Source organism: Podarcis cretensis, assembly GCF_951804945.1.
Source record: "Podarcis cretensis genome assembly, chromosome: 1".
NCBI classification, from domain to species: domain Eukaryota; kingdom Metazoa; phylum Chordata; class Lepidosauria; order Squamata; family Lacertidae; genus Podarcis; species Podarcis cretensis.
Window position 1 is genome coordinate 103,777,011 of NC_137170.1, and position 14,492 is coordinate 103,791,502.

Below are 14,492 nucleotides of genomic sequence, written 5' to 3' on the forward strand. Positions count from 1 at the left end.
TACTGTGCTTTGTTTAGCACCCTTTTATGTGTACAGGGCCTGATCTGAAAGGAGAACTACATGGAGAAGCCTGTACATCTCTATAGAGTGAAATAAACATTTAATGAGAGCTCAGATTTGTTCATCATGTTGCTGGGAGCCCAGATATTGCTATATTGTGTTGTGCCCATTTTCTATAATCTCTCCCCCCCCCAATTACTTGTTTTAATCTTGGAAATATATACATAGTGATGCTTTATATTATTAAGCTTTTAAAAAAAACTTTTACAAATTATAGTATTCCTCTGCTGTTGTTTCCTTTTATTTATTGCATTACTGTACTGTGGTTAGAGCCACTACTGACTGGTGAGATGACCAAGTTGTCATTTTTAATTAGCTTTATGGGTGTGTGTTTTTCCAAAGGCTAATTACTGTACTTTTAAAAAACCAAGATTACTTGATTGCCAATGACAAGGGTGCCATGGTTACACATTTTAGAGAATTCCCCAACTACAGAGTTATATGAATCCAACTTCCCTCTGGATCTTTGCACAGTAAATCCTTGGGGGGCAGGGAGGAGGGTAGTTAAGAAAAATACATATTGACAAATGCTATCAGCAAAAGTGAAATCACCTATCGTACAACCTCATGTATCTTAGTCAGCCATAGGACATCCAAAGCATCAAGATGGTCAGAAGGTCCAATAAATAATGGTGTTTCCTAAAGTCCCACCAATATTTGGTGTCAGATAGCACGGAGGCAAGTAGAAATCTCATACAACAGCTGCTTGGCTAATGGAAATTCTGTTTTTCCACTTCCTCTATTTTTATGAACATTAGCAATACCTCTTTTACTTGCAGATTAGGTGCAATTAAGGCTGCAACCCTATGGGCAGTTATTTGGGAGTAAATCTCATTTAACTCAGTAGAAGCTTCTTCCAATTATTGTTATTATTAATTATGGTTTGGAGCCTACTAGGTTTCTGCAAATGGAAGTGTTCCTCCTGTTTGTGGATGGAACTGGGATTTATTGCAGGATCCCTCTGACAGAAGGAAGTCAATGTTTGCCAATTGCCCACATCCCCTCTTATGCTTCTCTAGTGGGCCCCCCATTCAGAGAAGATTGGGGGGCCAGGCAAGGGCTGAAGAGGGAAGTCACATCCTTCCACTGGCAGGAGCACTGTATCAACAGAACTTCCCCCCAGTGGATGCTCCTGCCAGGAGGCTCCCAGTCTATGTATTAAGGGTGGTGCTGTGGTCTAAACACTGAGCCTCTTGGGCTTGCCAATTGGAAGGTCGGCGGTTCGAATCCCCACAACTAGGTGAGCTCCCATTGCTCTGTCCCAGCTTCTGCCAACCTAGCAGTTTGAAAGCACGCCAGTGCAAGTAGATAAATAGGTACTGCTGTGGCAGGAAGATAAGTGGCATTTCCATGCTCTCTGGTTTCTGTCACAGTGTTCCGTCGTGCCAGAAGTGATTTAGTCATGCTGGCCAAATGACTCGTAAAGCTGTCTGTGGGACAAACGCCGACTCCTTCGGCCTGAAGTGAGATGAGCACCACAACCCCATAGTCGCCTTTGACTGGACTTAACTGTCCAGGGTTCCTTTATCCTTTTTTTACCTAGTCTATGTATTCAGCACCATCAATGGGCATAGTGCTATGCAAACTGTAAGAGGGCAGGTTTGTGTCCTGAGGAGCTTGCAATCTACATTTCAACATTGAGGGGTTAGAAGGAGAGTAAAGTAGAGGCAGGAGAAAACAGGGAGAGAAAATGCATACTTTTTGTTTAAGCAATACATACTTAGGGCATGGTTCCAGAGAGACATAGGAACTCAGAGCTCATAATTGAAAGAGTCAATTTTGAGGACAGATTTGAGGCAATTTAATTTCCAAGTAAACATGCACAGGAATGTACTATAGAATTCACTTGTAGGGGAAAACATTGTTTAGTAACACTTGGGAGGACTAGACTAAGGATACTTTGTCAGAGAACTTTAACAAGTGTTGAAAAGTATAAGTTTTGTCTACACACACACACACACACACATATACGGTATATATATATATATATATATATATATATATTGAAAAAGCTTGTGTGTGTGATTGAAGTGGTATATAAAGTAGGATACGTCGATTTAAAATGTGGCCAGCAATCTCTTCCTAGACAAGAAATCCCCAGAAGTAGTAGTAGTAATTATTATTATTATTATTATTAATTGTAGAGTTTATTGACAGACACAATCAAGTTACGCATTATTGGACAGTGATCACTTTTTTTGTCCTAGAGAAACATAAAGTAAACTAGCCTGTTGGATTATGGCTGCTCTCATGATAAATGATAGTAGGGAACAGGGTGGTCTAATTAAGACTTAGCATTTGAACACGTGTCATACAGTGTGGAGTGATGTCACCATGGACACATGGCTAATTAAAACCCAAGTCTGCGTAAACTTCTAGACAACTTCTAAATGAAACTGTCATCCAACTCTTATTAAACTTTCCATGACAAACACCATTACAAAAAATTATTGAGGTCAGGGGTAGCTAGAAAAGGTATATGGAAGATGTGAATGCACAGCAAATACAATACCTTTGCTTCCTCTGGAGGAGACCGAGGCTCACGTGTCTTTGAGAACTAAAAGCCATAGTGTTGCGAACGTCAACATTCTTCCAGCGAGACGGTGATGGGAAAATAAATTGCAACTGCATTTTTGACATGTTTAATGCATACAGTTTATACACAGGAAATCTTCACTATACTCCCGTTCTGTAAGCAACACATAAATAACATGTCAGTAGTGTGCTAAGCCTGAATTCTCTCAGGAGTTCATCCTGAAAGAGGAAAATTCAAAATGATTTACCGTCTACATCTGCAGTCCTCGCAGCTTCATCGGTTTCTACTATTGGCAGTGGCGGCAGGGGAGGCTGAGGCATAAAACAGCTCTTTAACAATCTCACTGAAGAGATATATGGTGAGCCTATGGATGAGGCTAGCCTATCACAAGAAGAAGGAAGGAAAAGCATGTGGTGAAATTGGTTCAGGCACCAATGCTGTCTTCTCTTGCTCCATTCTTTTGCTTGCATCTCTGGGTCTTTTCCCATGCTCCCCCCTATTCCTGAAAAAGCTTTCCCATCACTTCTGTTTGTCAATCCCACTCTGTTGTGGTGAAATTAATGAGATGAAGGCATTAGAATGTTTCTTATATTCTCTCTCTCTCTCTCTCTCTCTCTCTCTCTCACACACACACACACACACACACACACACGTGGCACCTCAATCATGCAAACACTCATATCCAGACTAGAGTACTGTACTCCATGTGAAATTGCCTTTGAAGATGATTCAGAAACTTCAACTGGTACATAAATATGGCCACTTGATTGCTCTTTTGGGGACAGGTGGTAGGATCATATTGTGATACTGTAGCAGTTGCATACTGGTTACTGGTTACCAGTATGTTTTCAGGCCCTATTCAAAGAGTAGCAAACCACAAAAATTGTTGAGCTTTTCTTTTTTTTCTTTTTTTGGTTGTTTGCTTTTTCCATTGTGTTACCTCCGGTTTTTCCCTGACATTTTGCCAGTTTGCAGAAATTCCCCTCTGACGCCATTTTTACACCCAAAAACCAGGACATGTCAGGATTTTCCTTGACGTATGGCACTCGGGTCCTGCTTGAAGGCTTCCCATATGCATCTGGTTGGATAATTGAAAGCAGGATGCTAGGCTGGATGGGCCTTTGACCTGATCCAACAGAGCTCTTATGGATTCTTATGGATCACCTTCATCCATGTGTCCATGCATATTGTCCTGCTGTTAAGAGCAGAAGGACTGGTAAACAATAGAGACAAGTCCTTTCTAGTTGTGGTACCTATTTTAATGGAACCCCCTCCCAAGGACTATGTGGCTGGTCACATCAGTGCTAGTCTTCAAAAAGGCCTTGAAGACTATCTGTTTTAGCTGGGTTTTAATATATATATATAGCTTTAGATTTTTAATCTGCTGGTTGTTTCATATATCCAAGTCTAAAAAGAGGCACAAAATGAAGTTGATTAATCTGTTGTTATTGCCTGTTGGCTGGCATTATACTTTTATTTCAGTATACCACCTTGAAAGGGCATTGCCATGTAAGGTGGCAGATCTTTTAAATATATGCATGCGAACAAAAATAGTGATGGTGGCGCCAAGTTATGAGGAGCCTTTGAACATGATGGACCACCTCCTCCTCGCTGTTGCTGCTGTCCTCTAGCTCCATCTCCCAATCCACACAGCACTCCAGATGGGAGAGAGCAAGGGGAGTGAAGGTTCTGCTCATTTCAGTTGCTTACAAGTGACAAATGAACTGGCAGCAGGGCAAGGAGGCTGACCCATGATGCCATCCCTTGGATGGAAAATGAAAAACTATTAATACACAACTGCAGTCATTGGTTAGGCTGTGTTCACAAGCAAAGAGCAGTTCATGTCCTGAAGAAGTGTACCTGTGGTTCTTCTGGAACTGTACCTGACAATAGCGGAGGCTTGCAAGTATTTGAATGTTTCTCCACATTAAAAACACAGAAACAGTTTGATATACAGTCAAACCTTGGTTGTCAAACTTAATCCATTCTGGAAGTCCATTCAGCTTCCGAAATATTAGACAACCGAGGCGCAACTTCTGATTGGCTGCAGGAGCTTCCTGCACTAAAGTGGTAGCCGCGTAGGACGTTTAACTTCTGAAAAACATTCAAAAACCGGAATACTTCTGGGTTTTTGGCATTCGGGAGCCAAAACGTATGGTAACGAAGGCGTTCAGGAGCCAAGGTTTGACTGTAACCCTCCTCACCAATATGCTAACTTTCCATGGGCAGGGAGTTTGTGTTATGCAAAAAGCATTTGGCCATATCTCCCCTGCAATTTGAGATGGTGCAGTCACAGCAGAACCATGTCACTTTGGATATTTTCAAAGTAGAAAAGCTATATACAAATATTTTGAATAAAATAATTGATTCCTAAGTTTTTTGACTGTATAGACTCAAGTTCACAAAAAATCATGTTATCCATTTATGTGCAGTTATCACTTGATACAATGATTGTATGAAATTTTTAGAGTCAGTCATCACACCACATGATGAATTGTCATAAACAATTTCAATTACACTTCAGTAAATTGCCTAATACTTGAAGGTCAAACCTATGTGCAGATATTTTTTTGAGACAGTACTCACCAGTATAGAATAACAGCACTTCTTTTTGCTGCCCATGGCAGCCATTTTGTTCTGGAACCCACAGCACTATTATCAATATATGAGTATTGGCATAGTTTTTTTACCAAACAAAGCACTGCCATGTGACAAGTTTGGCTGCATTTCATCATATGGTGACCATTATATAAATTCCAAGTGTGAATTCGCCTTGACAATGGCATGTTGGTTATTAAGTGTTGGCTCAACAAAACTGAGCCTTCTGCACTTCTAGTCTAATTCTTAACAACTCCACAGTACATGTGGAACACATATCAGGTATAAATAAATGATTCTGCATTCCTTCCTGATAACATATTCCCATGCAGAGCTCAAAATTAGAGGGAATATGAAGTGTTCTATTAATTGCATGAATGTTGATTTGTTAAAATTGTGCACTAATTGGCAAGATCTGTGTGTGGTAGGCTTCCTCAATATGTGTTAGATTATATTAACGTAACCTTATGTCCTGAATATCAGACATTAAGCATTTTGTAAGAGTAATTGTTAAGCTGCATATAATTGGCTGATGCAGATTACCAGTATAAACCAAAAGTGACAAGATGGAGGTGTAGCAGGAATCGCTTGAGCAAGAGGTAGAGCTGACGTGAAGGAACAGAAGTGTAATTTTCAGTCAAATCCCGCTTTTTTCGCAGGGCCTTGACATTATGCGCTTAACAGGGGTGTGTGAAGATGTTGGTTAAAAAAGAACCCCCCAAAAAACCTAGTACTGGAGGACAATTTTAATTGTTTAAATTTCTAATCCGTGGACACCACTCTGTAGTCTTGAAGGAGTTAATAATATTTACCAAATTAAAATTGTGTGTGTGTGTTGCTTATTCCTCCTTGACAGTTTACAAACTCTGCAAAACTGGAAATAGTGTCCTGGTTTGAGAACTTTACCTCAGTCTAAGAACGAAATCCGAACATTGGAAGGGCACCAGCGGTGGGAGGTCTTGTTAGGGAAAGCGCACCTTGGTTTAAGAACGGTTTCAGTTTGAGAACAAACTTCCGGAACGGATTAAGTTCATAAACCAAGTTACCACTTTAAACACTGAAGGATTTGGTTTTAATTATTGGTGGCCACTCTCATGTTGTTGTAAATCAAGGAGGGGGCGGGTCTTATGAACCCCTCCAGATATTGCCAGACTACAACTCCAACCATTCCTTTGGCCATACAGACTGGGGCTATTGGCAGCTGAAGTCCAACAACATGCCCAGGGTAATAGACACCCTATCCATGAGTCACTCATTTTTGTGTGATGTCTACTTTGGGCTGAAGTCAACTACGCTGCTATGTGTCCATTTACAGACCTTGAATGAATCAAACTAGATGTATATGTGAATATGCCCCCATCCCACTCTGTAATCTCTCTCTGTGTGCAAGTACACACTCTTTGTCCTTATTTTCATTCATTTATTTCACTGAAGAAACTGAATGCCATAAAAGCAGGTAAGGAGAAAGAAGGTCTGTGGAGGAGGCAGGAAGCAGGTACCAAAAAGCATGATTCAAATGTTTCTCATTTCTGTACTTCATGCAAAAAAAAAGTTTAACCTCTGTCAAAAGCTTTAATAAAATATAAATAACAAGGAAGAGCTTTAAGTGGAGAATGTTGAGGCAACAGCAGTGTAATTTAGAAAACCCCATCAAACTTGGTCGTCCTGAAAACTGCAGCAAATATAGCAGAAAGCCAGACCCCCCCCCCTTTGCAAGCATCCCATATGTTGACATTGAATCAAACAGTGCATAAACTATACTTGAGTTTTAATTAAAAGGAAAACTGATAAATTACTAAGATTCTGGTGTTCTCGAGATGGCTATCTGTTATAAAAACTCATTTTTGTGTCTAACGTGCTATCTCTAGCATATGAAATGGTTTCTGGATTAATTTTTATCATAAATGGAAATTATGCCATAAATACATGTATATCATTAAAAAACATTTTCTCCCTAGTTCTTACCAAGCAAAAACAATAAGATTAGCAAAAACTATAGCACATCACAGTGCACGGAAGTTTAGGAATTGAGGTGACCATCAGATGCTTATGGAAAAATTAGCAATTAACAAAAAATTAACCAGAAGGAAATTGCCTGCTAATTTTTTTTTTAAGAAACAAAGGTTAATCTAAAATGACTACCAGCCCTTGAAAGGTTAACTGTCAGATTAAATAACAGGGACAAAGAGTGGTCACTGGGTACCTGGGGGAATGAAGCATTGAACTTACTCCAGTTCACATAATTTACAAAGAGATTAGCTCCTTTATGTCTCTTGTAAACTTGTGCAAAGAAGGTCTTACATTCCACAGAACCTAGCAAACACCAGGCCCCAATTGGTCATGGGAGATTCTGAGCTAAATGGTAAATGTTTCCAGCAATGTAAAAGTAAATTAGAGAACAGGAAAAGTTATTACTCTGGAGATTGTAGGACTTTAGGGAATAATAAAAATCAGGTTACCCTAATTTCCTTTGAAAAACTAAATATATACAGGTTGTTATTGCCTTTAATAGGCAGACCTGAAAAGTGCAAAATTCAGTGCTGAGCTAAAACCTTTGGGAGGAGGGGAATCCCAAACTACGATTGAGGGGAAAGACAAGAGGTAAAATGTCGTCTTGCTTAATGTGTGGCTTGGACATTGAACATAAACGAAACATATATCCCATTGTATAGTAAGTATACTACCAACACTTTGGAACTTCTCAGGATGTGGGATGTGTTTAGAAGTTGTAAGTGCAAAATTCAATAAACGAACGAGCTGGATTATTGAGCTTTTGTGGGCTACTGGAGTGACTTCTTGCACTGTTGTGGTTTTTTTATTTTATTAAGTATATCTAGAATGTGCAGATTCATTCGAGCACTGAGCCTGATGTACGAGACCTAAATGAGCACCTTAGCACTCCAATCCTGGCACACTCGCTACTGCTCTGCAGATATTAAAAAGCTTTAATGTAATGTAATTTTATTTTGAGACGCAGGATTGAAGTGTGCGTGCGATCAGAATAATCATTACCCTTTGCCAGGGTCAAAACCTAAAGGCAATCTCATTTATCTAGGGCAGGACCTCCAAAATATTAATCAATGAGCCGTAGAAGTTACTTAGGGATACAGCAAAGTCTGCAGGATTTGTGCTTTCACGAGGAACCCATTGGTTTTCAAAGTGTAGACCCATTCATAGACACCAGGAAGATGCCGAGCTGGCACATAGTTGCACTGCAGTACACTTCTCCATGGCTTCAAGGCTTTGTTCGGCAGCTCCAGTGTCCAACAGAAGTTCCAGTGTGGACACATAGCTTGATGTCACACACCTAGATAACCTGGAAGACTTTACTGTGCGGTCAAACAACCACAGGTTCATTACTTTTTGAGAAGATTCTGAAATTGCATTTCCCCCTAATTTTCTCTAAATCTCATTGTGTGGAAAGATGGTGTTTTCCCCCTCCTCTTGTATGGATGCAGGGTTTTATTAGTCCACCTGCAATGAGAAACTAACTTTTAAACATTTGTATAACCCATTCGTATGATGCTACAATAGTGAGATGTGGCACGAACGCCATAGCGCCAATGTAATAGGCCTGCAGTGCCTGGGTGCTGGGACCAGATCCCTTTTCCTCTAGGCCACTGGCCCACGAGCAACGGCCCTGAGCCCTCTTCAGACATTCTGTATTAGTGCTAAGCCAACACATGAGGGGGCTGTGAGGATTAGTGTGCCAGCTCTGACCTTGTCTGTGCTCTCATCACATTATGTGATCCCTCCAGGATCTTCTGAAGCAGGGATCCTTCTGGAGGCTCCCCCTACATTTTAAAGACATGGAAAAGCAAGGGTTTTAAAATGCACAAGGAGCCTCTACAAGTATAGGACCCCTCCCCTTCAAACTTGTGGAGGGCAACTGGAATGGTGACAGGGTGGAATTAGCACCTCTCCATGCCCCCCCCCACCCTCACATGTGGTTATTTAACCTTCATACATAACCTGTAGAGGGTTATAGTTTTGCCAAACACCAGTGTGGTGTAGTGGTTAAGAGCGATAGACTCGTAATCTGGTGAACCGGGTTTGCGTCTCCACTCCTCCACATGCAGCTGCTGGGTGACCTTGGGCTAGTCACACTTCTTTGAAGTCTCTCAGCCCCACTGAGAGGGGCTGAGTGTTTCTTGTGGGGGAGGAAGGGAAAGGAGAAAGTTAGCCGCTTTGAGACTCCTTAGGGTAGTGATAAAGAAGGATATCAAATCCAAACTCCTCCTCCTCCTCCTATTTATCTTAGAGCTAGGCCAGAGTAGCCAGAGTCAAGTACTTGTGCTTGCGCAATAACTTTCCTCACTCTCCTCCTACTGCAGGCACCCCACATCCTCTGGAAAGCTGCTCCAAAGGGTTTGGAAAACCTCCAGAACATATGTAGAAGGTACACCAGGTGGAGGAGAATGGGGAAATTTCCGTTGTGCAAGCAGAAAGACTTGCACTTAGGGGGCGGGTGAAAATTCCCCCCAAGGACAGTGGGAAATTTACCTGAGTACAGCAGACTCCACCCTCTTCTTCCTTGCATAACTTTCTGTGGTTTTGTGTATGGCAGTGGCAGCAACAGAAGAGCATTTTTTTAAAAAAATAACAACTATTGATTTTTTTCAAAAATGAAGGGGTGGAAGGAAGCCATTGTGACAGGGTAACCCACCCCCAATCTTTGAGTAACTTTCCCCCATATGCCTCTGAGGTCTCCCTTCAACCACTTTCAGCCAACCTCACTGCCGCCCTGGCCAATCCTGCATTGTAGAGGGTAGAACTAGATTGCTCTTGGTTTTCCTTCCAACTCTACAGTTCTAGGATTTTAACCTCCAGATTCTTACTAGGAGACTTTCGGTTCAGTGTTACCTTAAATATGTTAAATGACCGACCCTATTTCCCCCCCCCCCAAACACAAAATGCAGTGAGACTGTTCCAGAATCACACAATGTGTAGCTTTTTAATTTTTATTGCCATGAATAAACTGTATCCAGGGAACGAGCTAATGAAAATGTGAAGGCAAGATACGTCCTCCCTCTCCCTCCTTGTTTGCTTCGAAATAGTCCACTCCCACATACGTAGGTCACTTGGAATTAATTTGTCTACATCCTGGATGGCACGTGGTCAGAGGGAGGGATGGGTGAACTGGAAGGGGGGGGGGAGGATAAAAGCCTGGGATCGTCTCTGAAGGAATGTGACAGGGCATGGGAATCACAGCATCACGGTGACCACTTGAGCGTATTTTGGCTTGTCTTAAAACAAAACCTCAAAGAAAAAAGAAAAGCACCACTGGACCTCCCCGATGCATATCAGTCCCACTTATCAGACTACCTATCGGCGATTGAATGCTTGAGAAACAGTGTGTGGGTTTTAAAACAGTGCCCCAGGCTTTGAAGGCCCTCTCTCAAGAACGGCTTGTCAGTTGACTTCCAGTAGTCTACAGTGACCTCGGCAACAACCCAGTGTCCTGTTACAGCTCATTTCAATAATTAAACAGCTCAGAGATGGCAGAGTTTTCTGACTGTTGAGAGCAAAACCAGTGCTCTAGGTTCCTTCCACCCACACTGGGAAATCAGAACTGTTTGCTTTTCATTATATTAGCTGGTGACTATTAGCACTATTTCACAACCGGCTAAAGAAATGTTTGCAAACAGGGGGTGGGTAGGGGCGAAGAGGCACTGGCAACCAGTAAAAGCAGTTCATTTCTTTCTTATGGTCTTTCAAAGAGCAGGACCAGGTGCCAGCAAAGTCATATGTCTGAAATTTCGAGTCCTATAAAGGCAGCCTCAAACGGCAGAGTTGCTCTTCCAAGGAAATGAATAGCTCTCCCATCTGGAGAATAATTAGAATCATCAGGTTGGAAAGGTCCAGAAGGCCATTGGGTGCACGGTGGCCGTTGAGTAAGGCAGGTCTGGGTTCGCATCACCCAACCGATGCAATCCACAGCAAAGAGCCAGGAGAGGAAGATGCACTGCTTAAGGGTGTTTGCAGAACAGATGACTCAGACAAGTGAGGCATGCCACACACTCGCAGGGAAGACTTAAGAAAAGGAAAGAAAACCACAGCACTCAGGGGTAATAACCGTAATGTGGTTAGGAAATGGCTATTAGGCATTAAGCAAATTTTTGGTTAATCTTCTCAAAGGCCTTTTTATTGACTACAACTCTACTCCACCCCTCATTCTGTTTTAAATTTCTGATGCCCCAAAGGAAGGAAAAAGAAAATCTGAAAGCTCTATTTTTTTTTGAGGGGGGGAGGGAGGGAGAGGGAAATGAGATACATCCCCTTTCTGACCCATTATCCCAAACTTCTTGTTGGCATCTGTCTGTCTCAAGAAACAATGGAGGAGTGTGCCTTTGGGGGTGAAGTCAAACTGTTGGAAGGTTGCAGCATCTGCTGTTTCTGTAGAGACCAATATGGGAGATAGATGATTAGTTGGGGCAGATGAAGGCATCTGGTTGTGCTGCTGCAGATGCACCATGGTATTTCTTCTCTATGAGCTCCTCCCAGTGTGGTCATTCCTCCTCTGCTCACTGCTATGAATACACGACCTGACTGCCTGTCTCCAGTCATCTGTCTGCAATGGATTCTCACACGGTGGGTTGATGTTTGCATCATGTTATGTTTGCAGATATCTTTGTAACACAGAGTATATGGTCACCAATGCTTATACATGGAGTGCTGGTGATGTCTTGACCCAGGATGTTGTTTTTTGTCAGGCTGATGGTAAGGCCGAACGCCCTGCAGGCTTGGACAAAATGGTTGATGAGTCTCTGTAGAGCAACTTTGGAGTGTCAAGGTTGCGTCATCTGATAGCAACATCTCTTGGATAAGGACCCACCACACTTTAGTCTTGTTCTGGTCTGTTCATCCACAACGAGGCCTCAAAACAGCATAGATAATAGTTGTGACAATACGTTTATGATAACTGAAATTTGTCGGACTATCAATTTTGGTCACGGAGATATTTGAAGCAATGCAAAACTCCCAAACATGTTTGCCAGCTAGCTGTTTCACAAACCCTTCACTCTGAAAAGCTGTTATCTATCTCTAACCTGGAATAGCGGAAGAGGAAGGAGATGTGTTTGGGAGGGACAATCTGTGGGCTAAACTATTTGATGAACTGGAATTCAGCCAGGCACAAAAAATAAGCCTAGAATGTGTTTCTTCTTCTTCTATTGGTAAAAATTACAGCATCGCTTGATGGGGATTTCTAAATCAAGGAAATGGCATGAGTTGAACCCCACTCCCTCATGCCACAATCTTAATCTGAAGTGGACTGCTCCCATGGATGCTACTGGAAAATGTTTTAAAGAGACAGAGATGCATTTATGAATCTCCATCATATGTGTACTTTGCCACTGAACTGACCATAGAGAGAAGAGGTGGCAGGAGAAAAAGTTCAAGTAATTGCCTGGAAGTTTCTGCAAGAGATGGGGAGATGAAAGAGCTGATCATGTCAGGGATGGGGAACCTTGGACCCTTCAGATGTTTCTGGACTACAAGTCCCATAATCCCTGGCTATTGGCCATGGAGGCTGGGATGAATGGCAGTGGAAGTTCTGAAACATCTGGTGGTCCACTGGTTTCCTATCCCTGGTGCTGGTGAAGTGCCCATGGTCTGGCAATGACTGAATAGGAGCAGAAGACAAAAGAGAGTTTGAACAGAAAACAACAACAAAGCAAAAAAAAAACTAGTAAGAGAACTCTTTGTGTGGAGAAAAGCGTTTGCATGAAAAAGAACAGAACTTTCTGTTCATCAAAACCAGTGGACATATCCAGCTGTTCTGAGAGAACAAATTAAGAGAGGGCAGAAGGTGAAATGTGGTGGCAGGAGAATAATTTGGAATTAATCAGCCTAACTGTGGTTGCTTAAGAATTTATGGAAAAAATAGGTGACATCATCAGAATGCTACAAATAGATTAAATGCTGCTGTGTTACAAGGTAAACGTGCAATCTGAAACCATTTGTAGCCCTGGCTGCAAAACCCTAACAAATCTGTCTGTCTGTCTGTCTGTCTGTCTGTCTGTCTCTGTCTGTCTATCTATCTATCTATCTATCTATCTATCTATCTATCTATCATCTATCTATCTATCATCTATCTATCTATCTATCATCTATCTCTATCATCTATCTATCTAATCTATCTATATCTATCTATCTATCTATCTATCATCTATCTATCTATCTATCTATCTATCATCTATCATCTATCTATCTATATCTATTTGCAGGTAGGTTGAGGAAGGCTAGTGGTTTCCTCCCATTTGCCTTCTTCTCCTCTTAGGTCCCTTGCTTTAGTCTAATGTTAGCTCCCCTTGTAACCATAGACCTGATTTCATGAGGAGACAAGTGGTTGGATGCTGAACAAGCAACAGGCTTGAGTGGGAGAGAGGAAGAAGAGGCAGCTGAGGAGGAGGTGGGGCTGAGGCTGTAGCACATTCACAGGAGTCTGCTTGACCTACTGCAGCAGATATTATCACTCCGGCTCTGGGAAAAAAAATCCTAGAGCCATACAGCCCTGCATTCCTAATCCGTAACATGGGTTAGGGGACTTGGGTAGAGCAGTGGTTTAAACCACTAAGCCTCTTCGGCTTGCTGATTGGAACGTCAGCGGTTTGAATCCCCGCAATGGGGTGAGCTCCTGTTCCTCTGTTCCAGCTTCTGCCAACCTAGAAGTTTGAAAGCATGCCAGTGCAAGTAGATAATTAGGTACCACTGTGGCAGGAAGGTAAACAGTGTTTCCATGCGCACTGGCACTTGTCATGGTGTTCCATTGTGCCAGAAATGGTTTAGTCATGCTGGCCACATGACCTGGAAAGCTGTCTGTGGACAAACACTGACTCCCTTAGTCTGAAAAGCGAGATGATCGCCACACGCCATAGTCACCTTTGACTGGACTTAACCATCCAGGGGTGCTTTATATACCTACCTTTAATCCGTAACACCACTGGACCTTAGCGATGCTATAGCCATGTTGGATGAAGACAGCATGAAAATGAAAAAGAATGCTAGGACTGAAAACTTTCTATTAGATACTTCACCCTGCTTGAAATAAACATGTAGCTTGGAATACAATTCGGCTTCCATAGAACAAATCAGTCTCTCATTCAAAAGGGAAAATTCACAGAAAAAAAATAATCCTCAAAAACTATGAAGCAAAATCAATGTTATCCTGTAATATATAAACTTGTCATTCATCTGAGCCAAAAATCTGATCTCAGTTCAGCCACTATGAATCCAGCCAAAAAAATGAAAGTCCTTTTAGAGCTATACTTCTGCCATCAAGGTGGAGAATGAACAA

General features: G+C 41.9%; 1 long non-coding RNA gene across 1 annotated transcript in view; it reads right to left on the reverse strand.

The window, feature by feature from the left end:
- Positions 1-3,686: 3,686 nt before the first annotated feature.
- LOC307226516 overlaps positions 3,687-14,492 on the reverse strand; it is a 29,112-nt gene continuing 18,306 nt past the window's right edge. Inside the window, exon 3 of the long non-coding RNA XR_013843479.1 lies at positions 3,687-3,791. This is a non-coding gene — a long non-coding RNA (uncharacterized lncRNA). The remainder of the gene's footprint in view (positions 3,792-14,492) is intronic.